The following is a 26,345-nucleotide window of genomic DNA, read 5'->3' on the forward strand; positions in this document are numbered from 1 at the left end:
TTTGCCTTCTCTGGTGGTCTTCAAACAGAGGCTAGTTACCATTTGTTAGGAATGTGGTGCAGGCTAGAAAAGATGGCTTCTGATCCCCTTCCAACTCTGAAATCATATCAATCTCTGAAATGCAAACCATGGACGTCCTAATATTAAATTCTGAGGTCAATTTCATTGAATTTCAATTTATAAAACAATCTTTTCATCATCTCCTATTTTCAGGGATGGAGTAAGTTCACATTACTCAGTTTGTCATCCAAGACCTTGTACAAAATGACTCCTAACTCTGTTTCCAAGTTTATCTCCCCCTTTACCCCCATACAGACCCTACAAGCCAATAAAATTGGACTATTCACCGTCTTTCAGGCATGTGCATGCTTTCCCATCCTGATGCCTTTGCTCAGTCCAGAATACCCTACCTTCTACATCTGTCCTAGTAAAAACTGGACTTATTCTTCAATAAATGACCTGTTCTTTATGTTGCTTTCTCTGATACTATCCGTCTCTCCTGAGCTCATAGAAACTTGCGTGGCCACTCCTTACTACACTGTGTCTAAATGTACCATGAAGACTTTGTTTTTTGTTGAGACCTCCCTTCCCCCCATCCCCCTTCCCCACACAGTGTTAGAAGCTCCATGAGTGTGATGGCAATGACTCCCCTTTGTATCCACCCTGATATCAACCATGACATCTGCCATCTGATATAGATCAACTATAGCTGTTATATTTGTTTGTGGGATTAAATGGTGCAGCCAGTTCTTGAGTAAAATGTAAGAGTGATCATACAAGGAACACCATTCAGGGAGGAGATTGTAGCTATCATGGATAGGTTGTGCTAAAGCCTGAGCAAAGAATTGAGCAGGTGAAATAGGCAGGGATTAGACAGTGGGCAAGGGTTGGAGATTAGAGATGGAGACCAAGGTACTGGAAACAATTTCACATTTTGATCCTAGGAGCCTGGGAGAGTAGAGATGCCCTTAGGATAATATTTGTAAATCTTAAAGGAACCTCAACTCCATTGGTCATCCAGTCTCACCTCCCTCATTTTTCAGATGAGAGAATTAGAGCCCAGAATAGAGAAAGAATTTACCCGAGGTCTCACAGGTTTTAAGTGGCAGAGGCAGTCGTTAGAATCCAAATTACTTGTTTTTTTTTAAACTGTACCAGATTGTTTCCATTAAAAGAGAGAACACTTTTGAGTCCAAACACCTGAGTTTGAATTCTGGCTCCCCTGGGCCTCAGTTGTCTTATCTGCCAAAGAGAGAGAGGTGGACTTAATACTCTTTCCTCTACCCTACCTTCTTTAAAATTCAGAACTCACTAGGTGTGATGGGGAAACCTAACTTAGTCAAACTGTTTTTTTTTTCTTTTTCTTTAAGGCTCCAAAAGCTCGCCTCCAATCACATTTTTAGGAAGTCACTTCAGATTGCCTTCCAATTTGCCACAGGTGCATTCTGTCATCACACCCTAGACTGTCAGGAAAATTTGGAGCTTTGCAGCTAGAAGTCAAAGCCTGCTCCATTTTCCCTCAAATCCATCACCATCCCAAGCATTCACAGCTGGCAGCAGAGGCAGCTGTAGATCTGATGGCATCAGAAGGAATGAACACAGATCCAGAGGCAGAACAGGGAACTTCCCACATTTCCATTTCCCCTCTGACTATCATTTTAGGGAATTTCTCTTCACATGATCTATGTTGTCCACTTTTTTATGTTTTTCAAAACAGCAACTATGGTATGGTGGATAGACCCCTGGATTTGTAATCAAGATGATTTGGGGCCAAGCCCTGCTCTTAGATAATCAATAGCTGTGTGACCCTGGTTAAGTCTCTGTGCCTCAGTTTCCTTGTGCCTAAAATGTTGGAATTGGACTCTATTTACACTAAGGTCCCTATTTGTAGTAGCAATTTAGATATGAAGATCTTTCCCACCCATTAATAGGCCACGTGACCTGCTTACATCATCTTCAAATCCAAATTTCTATTACATCATTATGCTAAGATCCTGCAGTCAAGAGATAGGCTCTTTGACTGGAGTGAGTAGATAGGCACAGAAGTACTTTTGCATGGCTAATATACATTAATGATCTCCTGGAGAGTAATGCTGATTTACCCAGGAATTGAAAAATACTGCCATGAAGATCCAGGGAATGGCACTTTTTGGTCTGAAGCCTTAAACTAGTCCTTGACTGGACTTCCCTTTAGCCAATTTGGAAGGTGACCAAATTTACTGAAAGACTGGCCAATGTTCAAAGCACACGTTTTCTTGAAGAAGTCATCTTAGCTGTCTATGATTAAGGTTAATTGAGAGGAGCCAAGGAAAGCAAAGACAAGTGAGGGTGAAAGTAGAGCAGCCAAACTCTCCATGACTGAGCTTGCTAAGGACATTGAGCCCTCCGATTTCACAGCCTTGCTTTATTGGTTTTCAAACTGCCGCCCACCTACTGATTGTGAACAGCCTCCCAAAATACCAGACTTTGGTGCTTGGTTTCCCCAAGATTAATCCTCACAAAGCTTGAGAGGAGGTAGGGATGAAAGAAGCCTTGCTTCTTTTTTATCTCTTGCAGTAATCCTACTTTGCTTTGTTTTCAATCTATGGCCCTTTACTGGAGTTTGAGTTCACTGGCCTAGGCCACAATATTGGGGTGAAATTTTGGTGCCGTACACTCTGATATCACTGATGCAAGCTCTTCCCACATCTGATGGGGATGATGGCAATACATCTACAACCTTTTGACCCCATCCTATTCTTGCCTATATCTTTTTTCAATCTTCCATAGACAATGGGTTCTCAAATACTAAAGGCCTTCCTCAGGACCTTGGCTACACCATAAGTACCAGCGCATTATAAGGGCTGTCCATCTGTTGTCCTCATTTAGTTCTCTGCCACCTTCTGTGGTGCTTCGACTTCTGGATATCTTTTGCAACATCCGGTCTTTCATTCAAATCGTGAATGGGAATACGATGCAGCTTCCTTTGATAACCACGTGCCTTTCTACTACCTTCTGGAGCACTTGCAGTTTAGATTCTGAAATTGAGATGTACTGTGATTTCTTCCTTTTGAAATTACAGGAAAATGTTTAGGCTCAAAAATGGGGCTTTGACAGGTGAGAGTAGTTTGGGACCTGTGCAGAAATTCCTAAAGGCAATGTTACCTGATCTCTTCCCCCATTCCTGTCTGGGCCCAGCTCCTCATCAGTCTCTAGTTCACATCTTAGATATGTGTGCTGTTGGATTAATTCCTGGATTCCTCATCCCACTTCATGTGAGAGTCTGGGCAGTGCCAGAAGCATCATGCCACCGGGATCCTGAGCTTAGGGTCAAAGGACTAACATTGGCAATTTGACTAATTTCTACTTGCATAATGTTATATAAGCTATTTCACTTGTCTGTGACTCAGTTTCCTCCTCCGTAAAATAAGAGGTGGGACTAGATGATCTGTAAGGTTTTGTTCATCTAGCTGTGAATCTATAATCCGAAACATTTTTATTCATTGAAGAAATAGATTTTGTTCTGTGGGAAAATACAATAGGTTAATATAGCTACCAAAGCTCTGTGTGTGCATGTGTGTGTGTGTGTGTGTGTGTGTGTGAGAGAGAGAGAGAGAGAAAGAGAGACAGACAGAGACAGAGACAGAGAGAGAGACAGATAGAAACAGAGAGAGAGAGAGAGAGAGAGAGAGAGAGAGAGAGAGGGGAGAGAGAGATAAAGAAAGTAACATAAGTAACATGTACCAAGGAAGTCAGGCTAATATTACCATCTTGACCTCCATCTAAAGCCCTAGAGATATCCCAAGACTCGGAACTCAAGAGCCTTGGAAATAACAATGTCCTTCAGATCACCAAACCATGTTCTACCCTAGCTCCCCACGACCGCTGTTGAGAGAAGAGGTCATTGTGGAGAAGGAAATCAAGGGCTTTTGTAACAGTGCTGCCTTCAGCCCGGTGTCTGCAGCCATTCTCCTAGGGAGTGACCCTTGTGGGAATGCAGCCAGGCATCTGCTTCTGTAGGTGCTACAGCCACAGTTACTAAAGGCCCAGAATAGAAATTTCTTGCCACAAAAGTCCTTTGTACTGTCAAATGGTTCAACATCAGAAATCGATATGATTTTTATCCTTGGAAAGGACATTAATGAAAGGGCAGATATTACAATATGCTTTGCCACAGCACCCTAAGGACCATGGGACCTTTCCAACTGACTTGTTGAATCTTCCATATATGTTGTATTCTCCGTTATAATGTCGTCTCCTTGAGAGCAGACACTGGCTTGCTTTTATATTTGTATCCCCAGTGCTTTGCACATAGTAAATGCTTAATAAATGCTTCATTCATTGATACATCTATTTGTTCATTCAAGGACTGTCTTGTTTTGCCCTTCAGAAAATTTGCTTCTTTTCCATCCTAAATTTAAAATCCTTAAATAAAAATATTTTCCCCAAATCTAGCCAATCTAGGTGTCAGTCATTAAGTTTAGGAAGAAGTAAGTGTGGGTGGTAAAGAGCACAAGGTCCATACAAGCTATGGTCCAAGTTGTCATCATTGTGGTGGTCAGGACTGAAAGCACGGTGCATCTCTAGCAGCGTCCTTCACTCTCCATCAGTGAAGTTGCCCCTGTGAAAAAGCAAATAAGTATAACACACTAACTCATCACCTATTTCAGACAATATATATGATGTTCTGTACTCATAGCCTTCCATCTGTTTTTATTTTTATTCAAATATTATTTTAATTAATATATTTCCCACCATCTCCCACTGCCCCCCAACAATGAAAAGAAAAAGAAAACCTTCATAACTGTGTATGTGGTGAAGCAAAAAAAAAAAATCACTGAAAAAACCCAAACAAATTGACTATATATAAAAATTATGTTTTTTTTTAATTTGGAATATTTAGTTTATTACCTCAATGTCAGGCCATATATTTTGCAGAGCTATTTCTTCCTTTCTTAGAGGGAGGAAGGCAGGGCAATTGGGATTAAGTGACTTGCCCAGGGTCACACAGCTAGCAAGTATGTCAAGCATCTAAGTCAGATTTGAAGTCAGGTCCTCCTGACTCCAGAGCCTGTGCTCTACTCACTGCCACCTAGCTGCCCCATAAGAGCTATTTCTTGTAGTCCTCTATCCCCCACAGAAATATGTGCTAAGTTTAGACATTCAGTCATTTTTCAGTCATGTCTACCTCCTTGTGACCCCATTTGGAGTTTCCTTGGCAAAGATACTAGAGCAATTCGCCATTTCCTTCTCTGTACAACCATTAAAAGTAGGTATTTGGTGATTTAGTGATAAGATTTATCCACTTTTAAATTAAATTTTATTGAAAAAGTAACATAAATCTATTTTCTCTCCCTCACACTCATCTACCCTGTTACCAAAAAAAAGAAAAGAAAAGAAAAGATAAAAGAAAGAAAACAAATTCCTTATAATAAGTAAGCAGAGTCAAGTAAAACAAATTCCTTCATAGGCTATGTCCATAAAATGCATGTATCGTTCTATCCCTTGGGCATCACATATCTGGAATGGATGATATGTTTCAACATTGGTCCTCTGGAATCGCGAATGGTCACTATGGTCAGCAGAGTTCTTACGGCTTTCTAAGTCACTTGTTTTGACAGTGGCGTTATTATTGTAGAAATTGTTCACGTAGTTGTACTCATTTTGTTCATAAATTTATAAAAGTTTCTAATATTCATTTTTGTGTTGATGTTAGAGCGCACATTTTCCTTCCCTTTATTCTTGCTTCCCTCATCTGTTCACATAAACTTTATCACGACTCTGTGCAATGATCTCTTTCTTCATTTCTTACAGCACAGCAGTACTTTATCACATTCATCGGCCGCAAGTCATTCGATCATTGCTCAATTGCTGAATGTCCCTTAGTTTCCGACTTTTTTGCCACGACAAGAAAAAAAAAAACTGCACTAAAAAGTGTACATCTGAGACCTTTTCCTCTTTCTTTCACTTCTTTTGAGGGCTGACCTAGCAATGGTGTAGGTGGGTCAAAGGACACACACCATTAACATATATGATTCCAAATTGTTTTCCGAATAATTGCACCTATTATATTGCATCAATGTGTCTGTTTTTTTTTTCCACAGCTGCTCTAACATTTGCTAATTCTTTTGGTTATTTCTGCTCATCTCATAGGTATGAATTGGAACCTCAGAATTGTTTCAATTTATATATGTTTTTAATTATTAGTGGTTTGGAGTGGTGTTTTTCATATGGCTTTAAATAACTTGAGTTTCTTCCTTTGAAAAATATCTGTTAATGTCCTTAGGCCATTTGTCAATTGGGGAATAGATCTTACTATACATTTGAAGTAGTACCTTATATCTTGGAAATGAGACCTTTGTCTAACAAAACAAAATAAAACAAAACAAACTTGCTACCAAATTTTTCCCGAGCTAATTCCCTCCCCCCTTTTTTATCCAGCTTTATTGGATGTGGTCTTGAAAATACCTTTCAATTTCATGTAATCGAAACATTTTATCTCCTGTAATACTCTCTGTGCCTTGGTTGGTCAGGGACTTTTTCTGTCATCCGTAGAACTGATATGTAACTTTTTCCTTATTTCTTTAAATGATTTATGATGCAACCTTTAATATTTAGGTCATGTACCCATTCAAAGCTTCTCTTGGCATAAGATGTGTGGTGCTCAGTGCGCCGTGTGATTCTCTGTGAATGATAGCATTTGTTCACTATTGAGAAGGGCTAAAAGGTCATGGCAGGCCTTATGATGTGCCCATTCTACAGCTGACCACATGGTGGAAAGGATCTCAGCGGCCATCTAGACCACCCATGCCTGAAAGTGAAAAACATTCCTTAGAAGGGCTCATTCCATCTTTGTTCGAGGATCTCTGAGGAGGGACACTCCCTCTATCCTCAGATCTTACTTTGGAAAATATGTTAGGAAGTTGTTTTTCCTTGTTTTTGCCCCTCCTGCATCCTGCCTGAACCTGCCTCTTTGCCTCATTTCGCCATTGGTCCCCATTCTCTCCTCTGGGGCCAAGCTAAATATGGTAGATTGCTTTTCCAGGCAATAGCTCCTCAAATACTTGAAGACAACTATCGTGTCCTCTCTATGCTTTGTGATCAAAGCCTATAATTAGAGCTGGTGGCATCTAAATCTTTATAGATTTAAGAAAATGTACTTTAGCAACATTGATGGTGTATTTAAGGCTTGATAGGCCTCAGTTCAGGGCGGATCTCTGCAATCGATGGTTTAAGCAAATTTTTGATAATTTCAGATGAAAAATGAACCACATGAGAACCAAATTCTGAGCTGGAAGCAGTGAGAGTAGGTAATGAAAGGGCTCATAGACACTTCTCTTGTTTCACAAGGACCAGACAGGATAAGAACTTAATGATGATTAAAAACAATGCTTGTCCCAGGAAATCCAGAGATTGAGCTTATGTTACCAGATGGAAAATGTCTCCTTGTAAGTCTTTGCCCAATTCTTGCTGACATCTCTGTTTGCCAGGGAGCTTTCCTATAGAGTATGTCCTGGAGAATGGGAGAAGAGCTTCTCTGTCAGCTAGTCAATGAATTCTGTATTGGACAGCATCATCTCAATCTCAGTGGAAAGCCTGCTGGAAATCTGATGCTTTGGGTTCATATCCTGACTCTTCTGCTTACTACCTGTGTGATCTTGGCGATTCACCAAACATCTCTGGGCCTGAGCTTGCTGTTCTGGAACATGAGCAGGTTGGAACAGATGACTTCTAAGGTCAAAGGTTTTTGTTTTGCAGAGCATAAAACTTAGTCCCAGATAAGAGTCGTGATTTGCCCAAAATCTGAGTCAGTAAGAGACAAAGCCTGGATTCAATCCCTGGCCCTCTGACTCCAAATCTCCCATTCTTTCCACTCCACTATGTTAGCTCCTCTAGATGGCACATATGGCAAGCTGGGACAGAGATGTATCAGATGTGTGTTTGTGCGTGCGTGCGTGTGTGTGTGTGTGTGTGTGTGTGTGTGCATGCATATGTGTTCATGTGTTTGTCTGCGTGTGTGTGTGTGTGTGTGTGTGTGTGTGTGTGTGGACTTTAGTGTGTCTAAATAACTTCAGCATCCACCAGCAAAGACTTGGATGTAAGTTGTCACTGAACCAGATTGAAATGTTGTTTTAAGCTCACCAGGCCACCCTAGGTGGGAGGGTCTTCCTGGGACAAAGACAAACAATCCCATGCCTAACTTTCCTTTGTAAAATGATGTCACTTCAGTAGCTGCTGCCTTAATAGACACTTAATGACTGCCCTGGAAGAGGCTGCATTGGATGAGAGATTCTGCTTTCCTTGGCAATCCATCCACTCCTCCCTGAGTTATTTCAAGGGCCTCTTTTACCTTTCCTTCTCTCTGAAACTCCAGTAAGAAGTGAAAGAGCCCCCTGACTGCCAAAGTCCATAGCCTCATTTTCAACTCAGCTTAATAATGAGTAGGTCGATGGAGGCTCTGATGGTCTCACGATCGAAACATTGAGGCTTGTTTGTTCAGACACCTACTGTCCTTCTATGAGCTCCCATCAGCAGTTCACTAGTTGTGAGGTATTTCTTAGAAAGTAGCTTTGGCTGGCCCAGTGCACCCTTTTTCAGGCCCAGAAGGGCCTCCCCACCCAGTGGGAATGATGCCGCAGAGCCGCAGGTAAATGGTGGGTCCTTGCCACTGACTGGGACTTGAACCATGTTGGAGGCAATCCTGATCGGGGATAGTTTCTGGCAGCTTCTCCCTGCACCAGGAGGTGAAAGCAGAGAAAAGCAAATGGAGGATAAAAATTGTGGACCCAGGAATATCTTTTAGTAAGTGTCTGATTGCCTTAGCATGGAATGACATTTCTTGGGATTTTACATACACACACACACACACACACACACTCACACACACACACATACTCACACACAGACACACATACAAACACACATGTAATATATTTAATGTAAAGAAAATAAAAACTCTGACTTTTTTCTACATACATCCCAGTGAGCAAACATGGCCTCTATTACAATTTCTGAATGACAATCTTCTCTTCCATTTGAATTCCTCCTTCCCACATTCCAACCCCACTACAAAAGAACAGGCTGAACTAATCTCCAGAGACATCCTGAAATGGACCCAATTGTTCCATTTGGTCTTCAGTTAATGTGACATATTTTCAAATTAATGTTTTTCTTGACAACTTTTGCTTTCATATGACCATTTCCAAATGTGACAAGTTACCTATGATCCTTCTCTTGTAACACAGGAAAATAGTTAAACAAACCAAGTGACAAAGAAAGCAGGTTTGATAGGGCATGTGAAGCTATGCCCATAGCCCTCCACTTTTCCGAGCATATAAGGGAGGTGCTTTTCAGACATCCCCCACCAATTCATACCCAATGTTTGTCACTGTTATGTGTTTGTGAATGAATCCTTATAGCATCAAGCATGGGGTGAGAGAGAGAACTCATCAAATCAAAGCATCAATTCCCTTTCACACACCAGCTAGCATACACTACTTTCTATTTTTAATTTCTAAGATTACCTGATTTGGCAGCAAATTTAAAAATGATGATAGCAAGCCCAGGGTCATTAAGAGTAGCCGTCCTGTTCTTTTACTCTGAAAGTTTTCCATGAATTACAGACAGAATCCAGAGCACCCCAGGGTAAGATACTTGGGAATTGTGGTCCTGGAGGCCTGACTTGGATGACTTTCCTGATGGCAGCCTCCTTTCCTCTGTTCAGGTTGCGAGATGTTTCTTCCCCACCCCCTTCCTTCTTTCCTGCCTCCATCCCTGCACCACAGGCAGGCTGGCTGCCTCCCCAATCTCCTGCTGAGAGGTCACAGCTGAAATCCTTGTCTTTAAGACTTGTCTTGGTAGGAACATTTTGTTTAAATAAGGTTAGTCACATATATTTTTTAGACAATTCCCCTTAGGAAAATTTAATTCATCATTTGCATATTACACGTGTATTCCCCTGAGCAATGAAGGTCCCAAGGTCACCCTGGAAAGTTGTGAGTTTGCCTCAGCCGCACAATGTGGCATGAGCCAGCCAGGCAGATTCATGTCTTCCTGACTTGTGGAGAGGGGAAATTCACGGGTGGAGAGGAAATAAGCATCAATCAAATGGTTCATGCTGGGCCAAACCTCAAACTCCAGTGGCTGGTATTTCCTAATCCCAAAGTGGAATGTCCTTGGCTAAGCCTTCCAGACACATGGTTGGTGCTGGAGCTGGGCAGAGCATGGCTGTTTGCAGAGAGCAATATATGCCAGGGCCCACTCTGGCTATCAGTAAACAGACTCCAGGAGAGTAGCAGTAACCACAACGGCAAAACAATGACCATGTAATATTTATACAGCACTTCAAGGTTTATAAAGCACTTTGCATATATTCTCCCATTTTAGCCTTACAACAGCCCTGGAAGATTGGTGGTAATATTATCCCCATTTACAGATGGGAAACTGAGGCAGGCAAGGTTAAGTGACTTCCCTAGAGTCACACCTGTTGAGTAAGTTCCTGAGCCTGGTAAAAGAGAATGTCTCCTTGGTTCAAGCCATGTTGAGTTTGTTATTCCTCAACCAGTTTGGCTTTGAAAGTAAGTGATGAAAGTCACGTGGGTTCAAGACAAAAAAGGCATGTTTGGACAGGTCGCTTTAGACAAGGATGTGTTAAGCTATCCCCATCAGAGATGATAAGATCCTGGGGATATACCCCTCTAGAGAAGGGGGAAGAAAATGCACTAGGTTTCCAGTAGAAGAGGGAAGTTTAGGTGTTTGGATCAAAGACATTCCCTCCGAATTCCAGTGTTCTACTTAGCAGACCATCTTCCTCTTCTTCATAACTCACACTGGCAGGGTGATTTTGGGTTTATGAAGCACCACCCACCTGCTCTCTCATTGGCTTATGCCACCCCATTTATCACACAACAATGACAGTTTGAACCATTTGACACACACACTCTCATTTTTTTTATCCCATAATCCCTCAGCAAACAACATGCCCCCAGTGGACCCCACGTCCTCCTCTTTTCCAACATTGACACCCAGCACAGACCACATGAGACCCACTGTCTGTGGTGACCTCTGGGGGCCTGACTGGCCTTCTGGTAGGATAGGCACACTCTTTCAGTTCCTGGGCTTGGATCCTCTCCTGCTCTGAACTGCCTGGGAATAAGCAGGAGAATTCCAAGGGAGGGGTTGCCACGGCAACGGCAATCTCATGGAAGGTTTCAGAAGTTTTGCCTCCTACTCATGGTACTGTAGAATTCAGAAAGCATAAGGAATAAAAATGAGTGCTAATTATCTGACCTGAATTTGCTGTGGTGGGCAGAACAAAGAGGAAAGCTGCAGACTGACATACAGCCCTCATCCATTGGCAGATATCCCAATTGCCTTTTCAGGAGTGAGTCAGCCCACTGTCCTCCCATTCTTCAGTTCCAGGAGCAGAGGAGGAAACACGAGGACTCAGCCTCAGCTTCGGAAGACTCAGAATCGTTAGGGACTATCAAGGGCATGGGTAAGCCTTTGTTGGACATGGTAAGGCAGAGGGGTCTCAGACTGAGGTTCCAGTTGTCTCCTCTCTACTGCTTCCTGCCTTTGTCACTTTGGGCAAGTCACAGCACATCTCCCCTGTAAAATGAAGGCATTTGATCCAGCCTTTAAAAGCATTTAGGAGCTCAGTCTTATAACACTGACTTTGGTTATAGTTCTGATTCTAACAATAATATTATTGTTATTTTATGTGATTATATATATATATATATATATATATATATATATATATATATATAATATGATACTATCTAAGTTTTATTTCCTCATTCTCTCTCTTCTCACCCCTCCCTCTCTCCCTCACACACACACACACACACACACACACACACACACACACTTAAAATATACAGAGGTCAGGGCTACAGCTCAAGGGAGACACAAAGGGGACAGAAAACTCAGTCCCTAACGTGAAAAATGACCCAAATCACTAATAATAAAATAAATTCAAATCGGAACAACCAACGGTTTTATCTCATACTCAGTAAAATGGCAAAAATGACAAAGGAAAGGAGAAGTCTATGCTGGAGGGGTTGTGGGAAGATCGGCACTCTGCCATATTGTCGTCAAAGTTGTGATTTAGTACAACCAGTTTCCAATTCTTCAAGTAAATTGAGTAAAATATTCATTCCATTTGATCAAGAGATTTCACTATTAGGCACATATCCCACAAGGTCACTGAAGAAAAGACCCCATACACACTACAATAATTGTAGTGTAATATAATAGCACTTATGTGGTAGCAAAGAACTGAAAGTAAAGATAGATGTTCATCAATTGCTGGAATGGCTAAACAAATTATTTTGCATAAATATAGTGGACTTTTGTTGTAAGAAAAGATAAGCATACATCCAGAGAAGCATGGAAAGACTTGTATGAGTCGATGCCAAGTGCAGTAAACAGATGTAGGAAACTGTTGTACGTGGTATGAGAAAGTGGCCGATCAAGGCTCTGAGTGAGAAGCTTCTGAAGGTGCCTGATTTTAGGGAACAGAGGGGCTCAGCTTACCAATTCCAGGAATGCATAGGCATTCTGTACCTGTTTCCTGTCTACTTATTTCATGGTGAAGAAAAGTCTTATTGATTGGCTGTTCAGCCAATATTGAGGGTTCATACCAAAGATTCCATGGGGATGAATCAAACTTTCTCTGTTTCCTGGCTACATTCAAGTGGGCCAAATATTCCATGTGAGGAAAGGGCCCTGGACCCCCTTTCAGCCAGGCTGCAGGCCTGAGAGTGCTTACCCTGATGTAGCTTCTGCTTCTCTGGTCTCTTCTTTCCTGGTCTTTGGTGAAGCAGAATCAGAACTGGTGGCAATTTTGTGAACTTTGAAAGTCTAGAATTGTCAGTTGTTAGAGGATCAGAAATTGAAATCTCTACCAGAAATTTCTGGGAGTTGAGCCCAGAGAACAGTGACCTGCCAGATGCAGCCCTTCAATGACTTTGATTTAGCAGAGGAGAAGCCATTTTCTTAAGTGACTTTGTCCATTGGCCATGCCATATTCAGAAGTGAACTTGGTGGGGCAAATGATTTTGAGCATCTTCTTTAGATTTATACTGACTCTCCCAAAGACCAATGTGGCATAGGGGAGATGGTGACCCCTGGTTTTGGGTGATGTCTTTTCTTTACTCTTCTTGCTCCATCTTCTCAGGAAATTTGTAAATCTGGTGTTAATTGATTAAATGGTTCTCGAGCACTAATCCCTAGGTCAATTAATGACAGAGGAGATACTAAGTATAACTGGGGATTGATTTGAGCGAAATCACACTAGAATGGGGGTTTGAGCTGATGGCATTATAAATATTCTCTAGCCTCTTAGAGAAATCCCCAGGCATTTGAGTGGAATGCGTAGACTTGTTCTGAGAACTCAATTAGCCAGAGAGGGTGGGAGTTGGGATAAGGACTCCCAGAGCTTATATGATATATATTTGTAGTGAGTACAACAACAGACGTGGAATTGAGAACAATTATAAAATTACAGAAACTGAATGTTTTCAATTATAGCGACCAAGCTTTGGTCCAAAGAACTAAGAAAAGAAACCTCTCCCCCCAATCTATGGGTGTGGAATATTGCATGTGACCTCAGACTATTTCAATATGTTGATTAGCTTTGCAGAACTTTACAAAAAAGGCCTATTTTATATTCTTTATTATGAGACTTGGTTGTCTGGTAGGACTAGGTAGCGTATGTGATCTAAAAAGAGAAGAGAGCCGTAAAATCTATTTCAGTCTGTGTCAGTAAATATTTATCAAGTCCCCACTATATGTTAGCTACTGTGCTAAGTGTTGGGGACACAAAAAGGGCAAAAAACAGCTCTTGCCTTCAAGGAACTCACAGTCTAATAATCTAAATTAATCTGTTGTAGTAACAAAATTTAAAAAAAGCACAACAAGAAGAACACATTTCAAGACCACTTAACGAAGTTCTTGGCACAAAGTTGGTGCTTAAAAATGCTTATTGATTGACAAAAAAAAAAACAAAACCCAAAACTAGAAAAGAGTCAGCCTTCTCCCTCCTCATGCTCCAATCTACATCGACTCATGATTCACCTCCTTTCTGTTCCATAATTTATAAAATCTTGGTAAAGTACTTACTATGCACAATACACGAGGAAGAGCTAGGGACTAAAACAAAAGGAGTTTTGTTTTATCGTCAGTTCCTGTCCTCAGGTTTAGCTTCTCCTCTGGAAGTGCAGCATGCGTTGCTGTCATGGAATTGAGGAAGTTGAAAGATACCCACTAGGCAGCTGCAGTCATGATGAAGTAGAGACAAAATGGTGTCAACAGGGAGAGTGCTAACAAATGGTCAGCGGCAGGATCAAGAAAGGACTCATTTAGGAAGCGGCACTTCCTTTGGTCTCCCCATGATAGGTGAAGCATTAGCGATCTCTTCCTTCCCTTAATTCTGACCTTCCTCAGGCTCTGCCCTGCAAAGCTTGGCCCTGAAGGGATCTCTGTTTATTTTTGTTCTATTCATCTTGTCTTTTTAGTGAGATTTGTTGTTATTGGATGGAATGAGAGGTTTCATCTGATTTCTCTCCTCTTCTGGCTCAGCTTTGGGCACAGAGTGAGTGCTTAATTGAGTTTGCGAGTTTGATTTATGAACTGGTCTGAAGTGTAGGATCCCATTTGTGTTTTCTGGGTTTTTTACAACTCATTTCAAAAGGTGTGGAGTGACAAACATCCAGAGAAAGAGAAGAGGCCAGGGGAATGTGGCTGGATGGACTTTTGCTCCAGATCTGGTACTTCATTGGTGTGGAGAGTTCCTAATGAGGAAGTAGCCTTCACCAAAGCAAATCTCAGATCAAATCTAAGGGAAGAATAATGACAAATGGGCTATGATCATTGTCTTTGAGCATTTAAAAGCTGTTAAATGAAAGAGGGGTCAGATTTGCCCTATTTGAGAACAGAAAGGGCAAAATTAGGAGTAATGGGTAGCACTGTCTCCAGGTGGGATGGCTTCCTGGATTATGAATGGGTTCTCCCCCATTGGAGGTCACCAGTGTCTCTTAGATGTCTACTTCAAATGGTTTCTTGATCGGATTTGGTGAGCCTAGGCAACTACCAGGGTCCCTTCCAACTCCATAATTACCTTATATTAAGCTTTTGTTAAGGTATTTGGAAATGTGCATCTAAGAGAGCAAGAGAACATTCTTCTAGTGTCATTCTGAATGGCAAAAATGATTCCCTCCCTAAATACACACATATATACACACTCATATCCACATATATCCATGTGCGCATATATTTACATACACGCATATCCACTCACACATACATGCATTCACACATTCATGTACCCATATCTACACAGATACACACATACCAACTCATATATATATGCCAATACATAACATACCCATTCACATATGCATCCACATACTCATCCACACATAGCCATTCATATATACATGAACATATACCCCCATGCATACCCCACTCATCCACACCAACCCATTCATGCACACATGCCGATCAACCCTTCCATTGACACACACACACATCCATACACTTTGTAGCAGATATTTAGAGGCCATCATTTAGATGGTCCCCCAAGTTCCCCAAATGAGTTTTCTCTCTAGGGAAATTCCCTAGAGAAGTCGGCAAGCATGTTAACCAAGATGACAGTCTGATGGAATCCCTGGAGTCCCCCAGTTACCTTCAGCAAGCATAGGGGATCCAAAGAAATCCATTACTTGGACCATCATATAACTTTGTGTGTATTATTTTGGGGGGAGGTTGAATTTTGTTCTTAAAACTAAGCTTAGTTTTTCAAGGGCCCCTCTTGCTGACAACCTTTAACATCTTCCTGTTCAGGTAGGGGATTTGCTTTCCAAAGCTCTGGACTGGCAAACAAAAAGGGAGCACCTTGGGCTGTCCCAGGGATGACAAAAACATGGCTTATGATCCAAGTCTGGAAACCATTTCCCATGATTCCACTGCAGTAGCACTTGTGATAGGTATAATCACAGACATAGGCTCAAGCCAGCCAAGCCACAATTGTGAAAAGTAAGCATTCAGACACAATCCCATGCCCTCCCAATTAAGGGCTCTGGGTAGGCCCAACAAATCACGATGTACAAATGCCTCTATTGTAGGGTCTTAACCTTTTAGGTTGCCATTAAATTGGAGGGAACAGCTCATGTTAGAAATAATTATTGCTGATAATGAATACAATTAAGCACAAAATAATCTTGATACCTCGGGTACCATTTGTGCACTCAGAAATAGCCTCATATTTTCCCCTTCCCAGATGTTACAATAATGGTGTCAACACTTTTATTTCTTTGTCCATAAGCTGAAAATGATGGCTGTTTCATAAATTGCTAACGTGCTCTGAAGACGTCGGCCCAGCTGCAGTGCACATGAATTTGGGCTTCTGCTCGGGCCTCATGTTTCACCATGACCTCAGTTTCCTGTGCTGAATAGGAACCCATGCGAGTAAGTACTTGTAAAATGGCTTTTGAAGAAGGGAGTTAGGAAGAAGTGCTGCCTCTTCAAACATCTGTTTCACCCATTACACCCCAAGAGCTGCCGCCAGTGTACAGTAGGGGCAAGGACCATCAATAAATTAAACCTCTCCCGGGACTGCCCTTGCCAAGCTTGACTTGAGCTGCCCGGATCCTGGGGCTGGTTTGAGCCATGCAGAAAGATGTGGATGAGGAAAACTGAACCTTTGTCTTAATCTATAAAACCTGGGCTGGGCTGGGAAGTAAAAATGAGTGGGGAGCTTGAGTTCTTTATGTGGGTAAAGGATTTCTTTGTCAAAATAGAAGCAATCCTCAATGGTCAATGAGTGGATATTAATGGCTACTCAAGAGAGTGGGATTTCAGCTCCCTTTAGGACTCCCAGGGACTTGCTTTGTTTTCCAGTGACCCATTCTTTTTCATAATACTGCCTGAAAGAAAGTAAATAAAATGTCATCCGGGCTAAGTACACCATTTATCGATGGTATAAATGCTGAAATCATATATTTATTATGTCTGGAATCTAATCCTACTAATTATGTTGGGGAGGGAACCATAGCACACATGTGGTCAAAATGGAAACAGCCATTAATTATGTAAAGGAAATCAGGATATTCAGTTGGAAAAGTTTTTTTTTCTTCCTTTCTCATTTACATGCTGAAGATTAGGATACATGTAGCAAGCTTATACTCAGAACTTTGGTATATGCTTTAGGTCCTCAGTGTGTGTGCTCCCTCAAGTGGATTGCAAGCCTGTTATGCCTTCTTGTTCTCATCATTTTTGTTGTAGTCCTCTAAAGTCTACCCAGATCATCTACCTCATATGCTAGAGGCTGTCTACTGTTTCTTTTAATATTTTAAGGGTAACCTTACCACACTGGGGCTAGCCATCTGTCATCCACTGTTCAGACTAGATAACTGACCCACCTCCTTTTCTTTTCATAAATATCCTTAATTATTTATTTTATTTAATTTCCCACTTAAAAAATCATATAGCGATGAACTGCATCTTGCACAAAACCACCAGTCAGTCACTCAACTAGCTTTTATTAAGTGCCTACTATGTGCTGTGCACTGTGTTAAGTGTTGAGGATACAAAGAATGGCCAAAAAATGAAACTGTATTGTTGTGATAATATACAGCCTATGACACAAACAGGATAAATTGGGAATAATCTCAGGGGGTTTGAACTAAGATTGAGGAGGACTGGAAAAGGCTTCTTGCAGAAGCTGTGAAATCAGTTGAGGTTTGAAAAAATACATGGAAGACAAGAGGCAGAGATGATGAAAGGAAGAATTCTAGGAATGGGAGACAGGCCATGAAAATGCTAAGTCAGGAGATGCTCAGTCAGGAGTGCTGTGGATGAAGAAGAGCCAGGAGGCCAAGGTTACTAGATTGCAGAGAACATGAAGGAGAGTATAGAGCAAAAAGACTGGAAAGGTCAGAAGGGATGAGGGTATGAAAATATTTCAAAGCCAAACAGAGAACTTTATATTTGATGGGATAAGTTACAGAGAACCACTCTGATTTATTGAATAGGTGGTGACATGGTTGGACCTACATTTTAAGATCACTTGATAGCTGAGCAAAGAAAGGCTTAGAGTGGGCCCGCAGAATCCCCCAGCAGGCTATTGCAATAGATCAGGTATGAAGGAATAAGTACCTGAAGCAGGGTGGTGGCAATGTCACAGGAGAGAAGGTACATATACATGGCATATATTGAAAATAAAAATGACAGGACTTGACACCTGGTTGCAAAGTGGAAGGGGAGGTCAGAATAGAGGGTTGAGGATGAAAATAATTTTGTGAGCTGGGGTGACTGAGAAAATGGTGATAGGAAGTTAGAAATAGAGGAGGGTTTACAGGCAATAGTGAGTTCAATTTTGCACTTTTAATTTAATGCCTATGAGACATACAGTTTGAGAAGTCCAATAAACAGCTGGAAATAGGAGGCTAAAAGTTTGGAAAGAGGTTAAGGCTGGACAAATACATCTAAGAGCCATCTGCACAAAGTTTTCAATACTTTTCCAGTCACCTACAATCTTGATTCCTCCAAGATCATTGTATTTCATAATCCATAGCCCTTTATTACTATCAGGAGAATATCTGTGTTAAAAAATATGGTGACTTGTGACAGCAAGCAATTTGAGAGCACCAAACACTGTGTAACTTCTCCAAAGCAAATCAGCCTATTCTTCAGTGGAAAGATTAAGAAGACAAGCTTCAAATCCGAGTTCTAAATGTTACTAAGCAAATCCATTTCTGAAAATTTACTGACTCTCAGAACTAGTTCCGAAAATAGCAGCATGAAAAACATGAAACTTGAACAGTGCACCCTCCACCATGGAAGCAGAACCCAAATTCAATATAAAGGTAAAGGACAAGAAATAGGCTGCAAAAATGAGCAAACAGAAAAAGAACCTGATCACGAAAAGGACTATAGTGAATGGGAAGGTCAATAGATAAATCAAGAAGAAAATGAAATCAAAGAGAAGTTTAAAAAGTATTTTAAAAATCAAATAAGAAAGTTAAAGGAACAATTGGAAAAAATAAATGAGAATGATGCAAGAAAATTATAGGAAAAAGAATCAACAGTTGGTAAAAGAGGCACAAAAATCCAAAAGAGAATGCCTTAAAAATCAGAACTGACCAATGGAAAAAGAGATACAAAATTTCATTGAAGAAAATAATTTCTAAAAAATTAGAATTAGAAAGTGAATGCTAAAGACTTAATGAGAAATTAAAAAGCAATAAAATATTTTTTTAAAACAAATGAAAAAGAAACAAAAGAAAATGTGAAATATCTCATTGGAAAAACAACTGACCTGGAAAATAATAAATCAAGGAAAAATTATTTAAGAAATACTTGCCATCCTGAAAGCCATGATCAAAAATGAGCCTACATATCATATTTACATAAGCCATCAAAGAAAACTGTCCTGATATCCTAGAACCAGGGAACACAGTAGAAATTGAAAGAATCCACAAATCACCTTCTGAAAAATATTCCAAAATGAAAACTCCTGGGAATATCATAGCCAAATTTCAGAGCTCCAAGGCCAAGCAGAATTGTTCTTTAAGTAGCCAGAAAGAAACAAGTCAGATATCAGGGAGCCATAATCAGGATGACACAAGATAAAGGACTTGGGAAGTAATATTCTGAAGGACAAAGGAGCTAGGATTACAACTAAGAATCACCCAGCGAAACTGAGCATAATCCTTCTGGGGAAAATGGACATTAAATGAAATAGAGGATTTTCAAGTATTTCTGATGAAAAGACCCAAGCTAACTAGAAAGCCTGAGGTATTTCAAATGCAAAACTCACAATAAGCATAAAAAAGATAAAAATGAAAAAAAAATGTATAGTGGAATTTTAAAAGGCTATACTGTTTGCATTCTTCCATAGGAAGATGATACTTGTAACTCCTAAAAGCTTTATCATTATTAAGGTAGTTAGGCATATACATTAACAAAGCGCATGGCCATGAGGTAAATATATGGAATAATTAAAAAACGAATAAAATTTAGAGGTGAGAAAGAGGGATTCACTGAGAGAATGGAGGAAGGGATAGTTACAAAGGGGTAAATTATCTCACAGAAAATGGTGTGAAAAGAAGAGCTTTTACAGTGAAGGGGAAGATGAGTGGGACGATCAGTCTTTGAACCTTACTCTCATCAGAATTGGATCAAAAATAGAATTACATACACATTCAATTGGGTGCAAAACTCTGTCTTTCCCTACAGGGAAGATGAGGGGTCAATAACAGAAGGAGGGACTGAAAGAAGGGAGGGCAGATGGGGAGATATGGTAGACAGAAGGAAAACACTTTTCAGGAGAAACCGTGTGAAAGGAGAAAGAGAGAGAAGGATAAACAGGGAAAATAAGATGGTGGGAAATACAATGTTAGTATTTGTGACTGTGAATGTTAATGGGATGAACTCACTCATAAAATGAAAGTGGATGGATGAGTGGTTCAAAAACAGAATTCTACAATATTTTGTTTACAATGAACACACTTGAAGTAGAGAGACACACGGAGAATAAACGTTAAGTGGCTGGAGCAGAATCTATTACACTTCGGCTGAAGTAAAAAATAAGCAAGAGTCACAATCATGATCTCAGACAAAGTAAGTACAAAAATAGATTTAGTTAAAGGAGATAAGCAAAGAAATTCCAGTTTGATAAAAAGGTACCACAGGAAATGAAATAATATCAATACTAATCGCATGTACATCAAATAGTGTAGCATCAACATTTTTAAAGAAAAAGTTAAATTAGGAACAGGAAGAAATATATATAAATACTATACACTATATACTATATACTATAAACTATATACTATATACTATACTAGTGGTGAACCTCTACTTTCCTTCTCAGAACTAGAAGAATTTAAGCAGAAAAAATAAGTGAGAAATTAAGGAAATGAATAGAATCTTAGAAAAGAGTTAGATATGATAGACCTCTAGAGAAAAATGAAGAGGAATGAAAGGATATATACTTTTTTCCCTCAGTAGCATATGACACCTTAACAAAAATAAACCATAAGTTATGGCATAAAAACCTCACTACCAAATGTAGAAAAGCAGGAATATTAAATGCATCCTCTTCAGATCCTAACACAATAAAAATATATCCAATAAAGGACCATAGAAATATAGATTAAAAATTAATTGGAAACTAAATTATCTCATCCTAAATAATGAGTGGGTCAAAAAATTAATCATTGAAACAATCAACAATTTCATTAAAAGAATGACAACAATAAGACAATGTACCAAAATTTACAGGATGCAGCCAAAGCAGTACCAAGGGTAAAATTTATATCTCTAAATGTTTACATCAGTAAGATAGAGAAAAAGCAGGCCAATGAATTGAGTCTGCAACAAAAACAAAAACAAAGTAAGAATCCCCACTTAAATATCAAATTAAAACAAAAATTAGGAGCTATTTTACAGAATTATATGCCAGCAGATCTAATAATCTAAGTGAAAAGAATGAATATTTACAAAAATATAGAGGAACATGGAATATTTTAACTGTCAGATCTTGTCCAGATAAGAGATAGAGAGCACTATGGGATGTAAAATGGATAATTTTAATTTCACTAAATTAAAAAGAGTCTGAACAAACAAAATCAATGCACCCAAAGTCAGAAGGAAAGAAGAAAACTGAGAAAAAAAGATATTTTTGCAGTAAATGTCTCTGATAAAGGCCCCATTTCTCAAATAAATAGAGAATTGAATCAAATTTATAACAATAAAAGTCATTCACCAGTTGACAAATGGTCAAAGGATATGAGCAGGCAGTTTTCAGAAGAATAAATCAAAGCTGTCTATAGCTATATGAACAAATGCTCTAAATCACTATTTATTAGAGAAATGCAAATTAAAACAACTCTGAGGTACCAACTCCAACTTATCAGATTGGCCAATATGGTAGAAAAGGAAAATAACAAATGTTAAATGTGATGTAAGAAAATTGGGGAACTAATACAATCTAGTTGGAGCTGTCAAGTGATCCAACCATTCTGGGGAACAATTTGGGACTATGCCCCCAAAACTAGAAAATTGTGCATACCCTTTGAACTGACAATACCACTACTAGATCTATATCCCAAAGAGATTTTTAAGGGGAAAAGGATCTACTGTTACAAAAATATTCATAGCAATTCTTTTTTTGTGGTGTTAAAGAATTAGAAATTAAGGGAATGCCCATCAATTTGAGAAGGACTGAACAAATTGTGGTATATGATTGTGATGGCATACTATTGTGCTATAAGAAATGATGAGCAGGCAGATTTCAGAAAAACCTGGAAAGATTTACAGGAACTGATGCAGAGTCAAAAGAGCAGAACCAGGAGAACATAGTACACAGTACCAGCAATATTTTATGATGATCAGCTGTGAATGACTTAGTTATTCTCAGCAATACAATGACAATTCCAAAGGACTTATGATGAAAAATGCTATACACCTCTAGAGAAAGAACTGATGGATTCTGAACACTGATCTAAGCATACATTGTTTTACTTTTTTTGGCTGTGTTCTGGTGATACATAGCAAACACGGAAGAATGTTTTGCATTACTGCATATGCATAATTGATATCTAATTGCTTGCCATTTACAAAAAGAGAAAGGTAGAGAACTGGACACAGTTTTTAAGTTAAAATTTGTTTCTAAATTTAATTTGAAAAAAATATTAACTGCCCAAAAGAAGAGTTAAAAAAATAAAATTATATGGGTGTCATAGATAGCTTCTGTGATCTCTTCCAACCATGTGTATCATCTGATTTTGTTTTGGCCTTTGCTCGATGTTCATCTTCAGTATTTTCTAAATTATACATGCCAATGGATTAACCTAGTGATCTGCCTATTCAGTTGCAATCTGGGCAAAAGGGGTTTCCTATCCTCTTTATTTTTCCATTGAGGATGGCTGGGCCCACCAACTAATTGTTTCCATTGGATTCCATTGAGGAGGCTTTGTAGTACTCTGGAGAACAATGAAATTAGCATAATATCATTAGAGAATAGGAACATTTGGAGAATTTCATAACCGATAAAATATCCTTCTCTCTAGATTCTGTCCAAAACTGCCTCTATGATATTGACTAACCCTCAGGTGAGCTTAGGCCTTTTTGTTTCATGCCTTGCTCTATGATGATTCTGAGTTAAACAGAATGATCTCTATGGCCATATCTGTACTGAAATCTGGCATAGTTTCAGCATAGATCAATATCCCTGAGGAACATTAATGCAAAAGTTATAAATAAAATATTAACAGAGGCTAAAATAACATTTCTTTGTGACCATTTTGGATTCATACCAGGAATGTAGGGCTGGTTTAAGAGTAAGAAAATTGTAAATATAATTAATCATACCAAAAATCACATAATTATATTAAAAGATACAGAAAAAAGCTTTTGATAAGATACAATATATATTAAAACACTAGAAAACCGGAATAGCAAGTTCTTAAAATGAAAAATACTGTCCATCCAAAACCAAGATAAACTGCAAATATATAGATAACCTAAATATGTGTCACATCACAAACCAATTAGGTTAACATGGAAAATTACATATCACATCTATGGATACATATATACATATATATTATACGTACATACATATATGTGTATACGTATATGTGTGTGCATGTTCATCAGCAAAGGATAGAGAAGATGATAGGAAATAAAATGTGTGATTTTAATTATATAAAATTTAAAATTTTTTTACAGAAACTAAGTAAAGCTGTGATTAAAAAGGGAACCATTTGCTGGGGAAAGATTCTTGTAATAATTTACTCTGAAAAAAAGTCTCATTTAAAAGCTATGTAATGAAACTGACCCAAATGTATCTGGATAAAAGCCATTCCCCAATTGATAAATAGTCTAAAGATATGAATAGTCAGTTTTTTAAAGAAAGGAACCCAGGTTCTTTATAGCTATATAAACATGCTTCAAAACACTATTAATCAGACAAATACAAGTTAAAGCAGTTCTGAGATTCAGTCTCACCTTGATCAGGATGGCAAAGATGACAAAAAGGTAAAACAATAAATGTTGGAAAAACTGGAAAACCAGGCAGTGATACATTTTTGGTGGATTTTTGAATGAGTGTAACCATTGTGCTGAGAAGTTTGGAATTATACACAAATAGTAAACCATCAGTGCTAGGCTTATACTCCCCAAGGAGAGATCAAAGAAACAAAAAAAAATCTTTTATGTACAGATATATTTATAGCAACTTTCTGTGGTGGCCAAACTGCATTGATAGAGTTCCCTCATCTTAGAATTCCATATACCCCTGAGATCCTAAGGCCAGCAGCCCCTTTCATTTTGTTGTTTACAAGCATTTTGCTGATATGGTGCTTTCAGTAGATAAATGTGAGCTTTGAAAACTCTAGAACTCTCACTATATTTGGATCTATTTTATATATTTGTTATACATGAATAAGTAATGAATACAGAGATAGAGGCTTTGTGGGAATCGACAAAAGAAGGACAAATGTTTTGAAGTTTAGGGGCAGTTCATTCAACAATTATTAAATTGCTAATAAGTTATTCTTTGCATGTCTAGAACTTTCTGATATGCTTTTTTGTTTCTTCATGAAATATATACATGCGTGTGTGTATGTATGTACACACATACATAAACTGTTTATGGACATTTTTAGTGATAAAAACTGTGAATTATTTTTATAAAGCTTGTCTACTTTAGTGGTCAGCGTTTCCTTCATCCAAGCATTTCCAGCAGGTAGAACACCAGTATTTTAGATCTGTTCTGATGTATCTTGCCTTCTTATAAGACTAGAAGATGAAGGAACATAGCTTGCTTGGTCTACTAACCTCTGTGCCAAACTAACCATCAACCAATTTTGAGTAAGGCCAGTCTGCAACCCTGTAGCACCCTGGCTACTGTTTATGTTCACAACAGCAATTCTATCACATAGAACAGAGTGATGCATCAGGTAGTAGTATTACAATAGCCCAATTGGCCAACATTTCCGGGTTCCTGTGGGTTTCCACAGATAGCAGACTCCAGAAACTTAACCTCCACTTATATCACCCTAGCTGGTATTTGCTCTCTCACTGACTAGCTCTCATTGACTACGAGTTGAGATTTGATGAGGTCATTATTATCATTGTGGCTCACAACAACTACTACTGCTGTTGCATTCTCAGTTTTCTTTTTTCCTCTCCTTTTCAAATTTTAAATTCAAACACTAGGACTCTAATACAGAAGAGCAAAAGGAAAAAGAAACAACATAAATTTGAATATTGAAACTCAAACACAAAGTAAGAAAAGAAAAAATAGCATTTCATGTGCACAGCAGAACATAAGAGAGGATTCAAAACATACAGGAATAAATTTTCATTTTAAGAAAACCTGTATGATAAATACTATGCATTGTATTGAGAGCTGTCCATCTTTTCTTTTCTTCTTTGTAAGTTTTCTTTTGTTCTCTGCTGCACACTTTTTACTTTGTTCTTTCCCCCCTTCCCCCTTCCCCAGAAGGCTACAAATAAGTGCATATATATTTATATATAGATATACACATACATGTATACATATTCTTACATATATACATAGATATGTACATATTTAGACATATGCTTTGCTTAACAAATTCTCCTGATCCTTGTTTTTGTGTTTGTATGTATCTCTTGTTTCCTGGCTCTCCTGACTCCTTTACTTTGCTTCCACCCACTACCTTGCCCCCCTATTACTTATCCTCCCCCCCACAAGGATCTCTCCCCTATCCTCCATTCCCATATATCTAACCACCCTTCTTTACCCTCTTTAACCTATTTCTTTACCTTCCCCTGTAAAGATCCCTCCGTTATCCTCCTATTCTTACTCATCTACATCCCGTTTTAGCCTATTCCCTCTAAAGATCCCTCCCTTATCCTGTCCTCCCTCCCTCTCCCCTAACTGTTTTATTTCTTCTGAATTTAGAAGACTTTAATACTCTTCTAGATATATATATATATATATATATATATATATGTATGTATGGATTGTTCACTCTAGAACCCATTCCCAATGAAAGTAGCTTATCAGAACTACCAGCCTCTTCCCCCATCTATTTCCCTGGGATTGGTTCTTCCTCTGGAACCTCCCTTCTCATTTTTCAATAGAGAATTGCAACAATTCTGGGACTCATTTTTGTTCTGCTGTATGCTCTCCATTCTACTATACGCTATTAGTCTACTTGGAGAAAAAAGGCAAACCACTCCAGCATTTTGGCCAAGAAAACTCCATGAAGAGTCAGACATGACTGAAATGACTGAACCACAATAACAGCATCTTCAGCAACGATCTATTCTGGTCTGTACGACTGGAGCAGCTAGGTGGTAGA

Source organism: Trichosurus vulpecula, chromosome 8 (assembly GCF_011100635.1).
Source record: "Trichosurus vulpecula isolate mTriVul1 chromosome 8, mTriVul1.pri, whole genome shotgun sequence".
NCBI lineage: Eukaryota > Metazoa > Chordata > Mammalia > Diprotodontia > Phalangeridae > Trichosurus > Trichosurus vulpecula.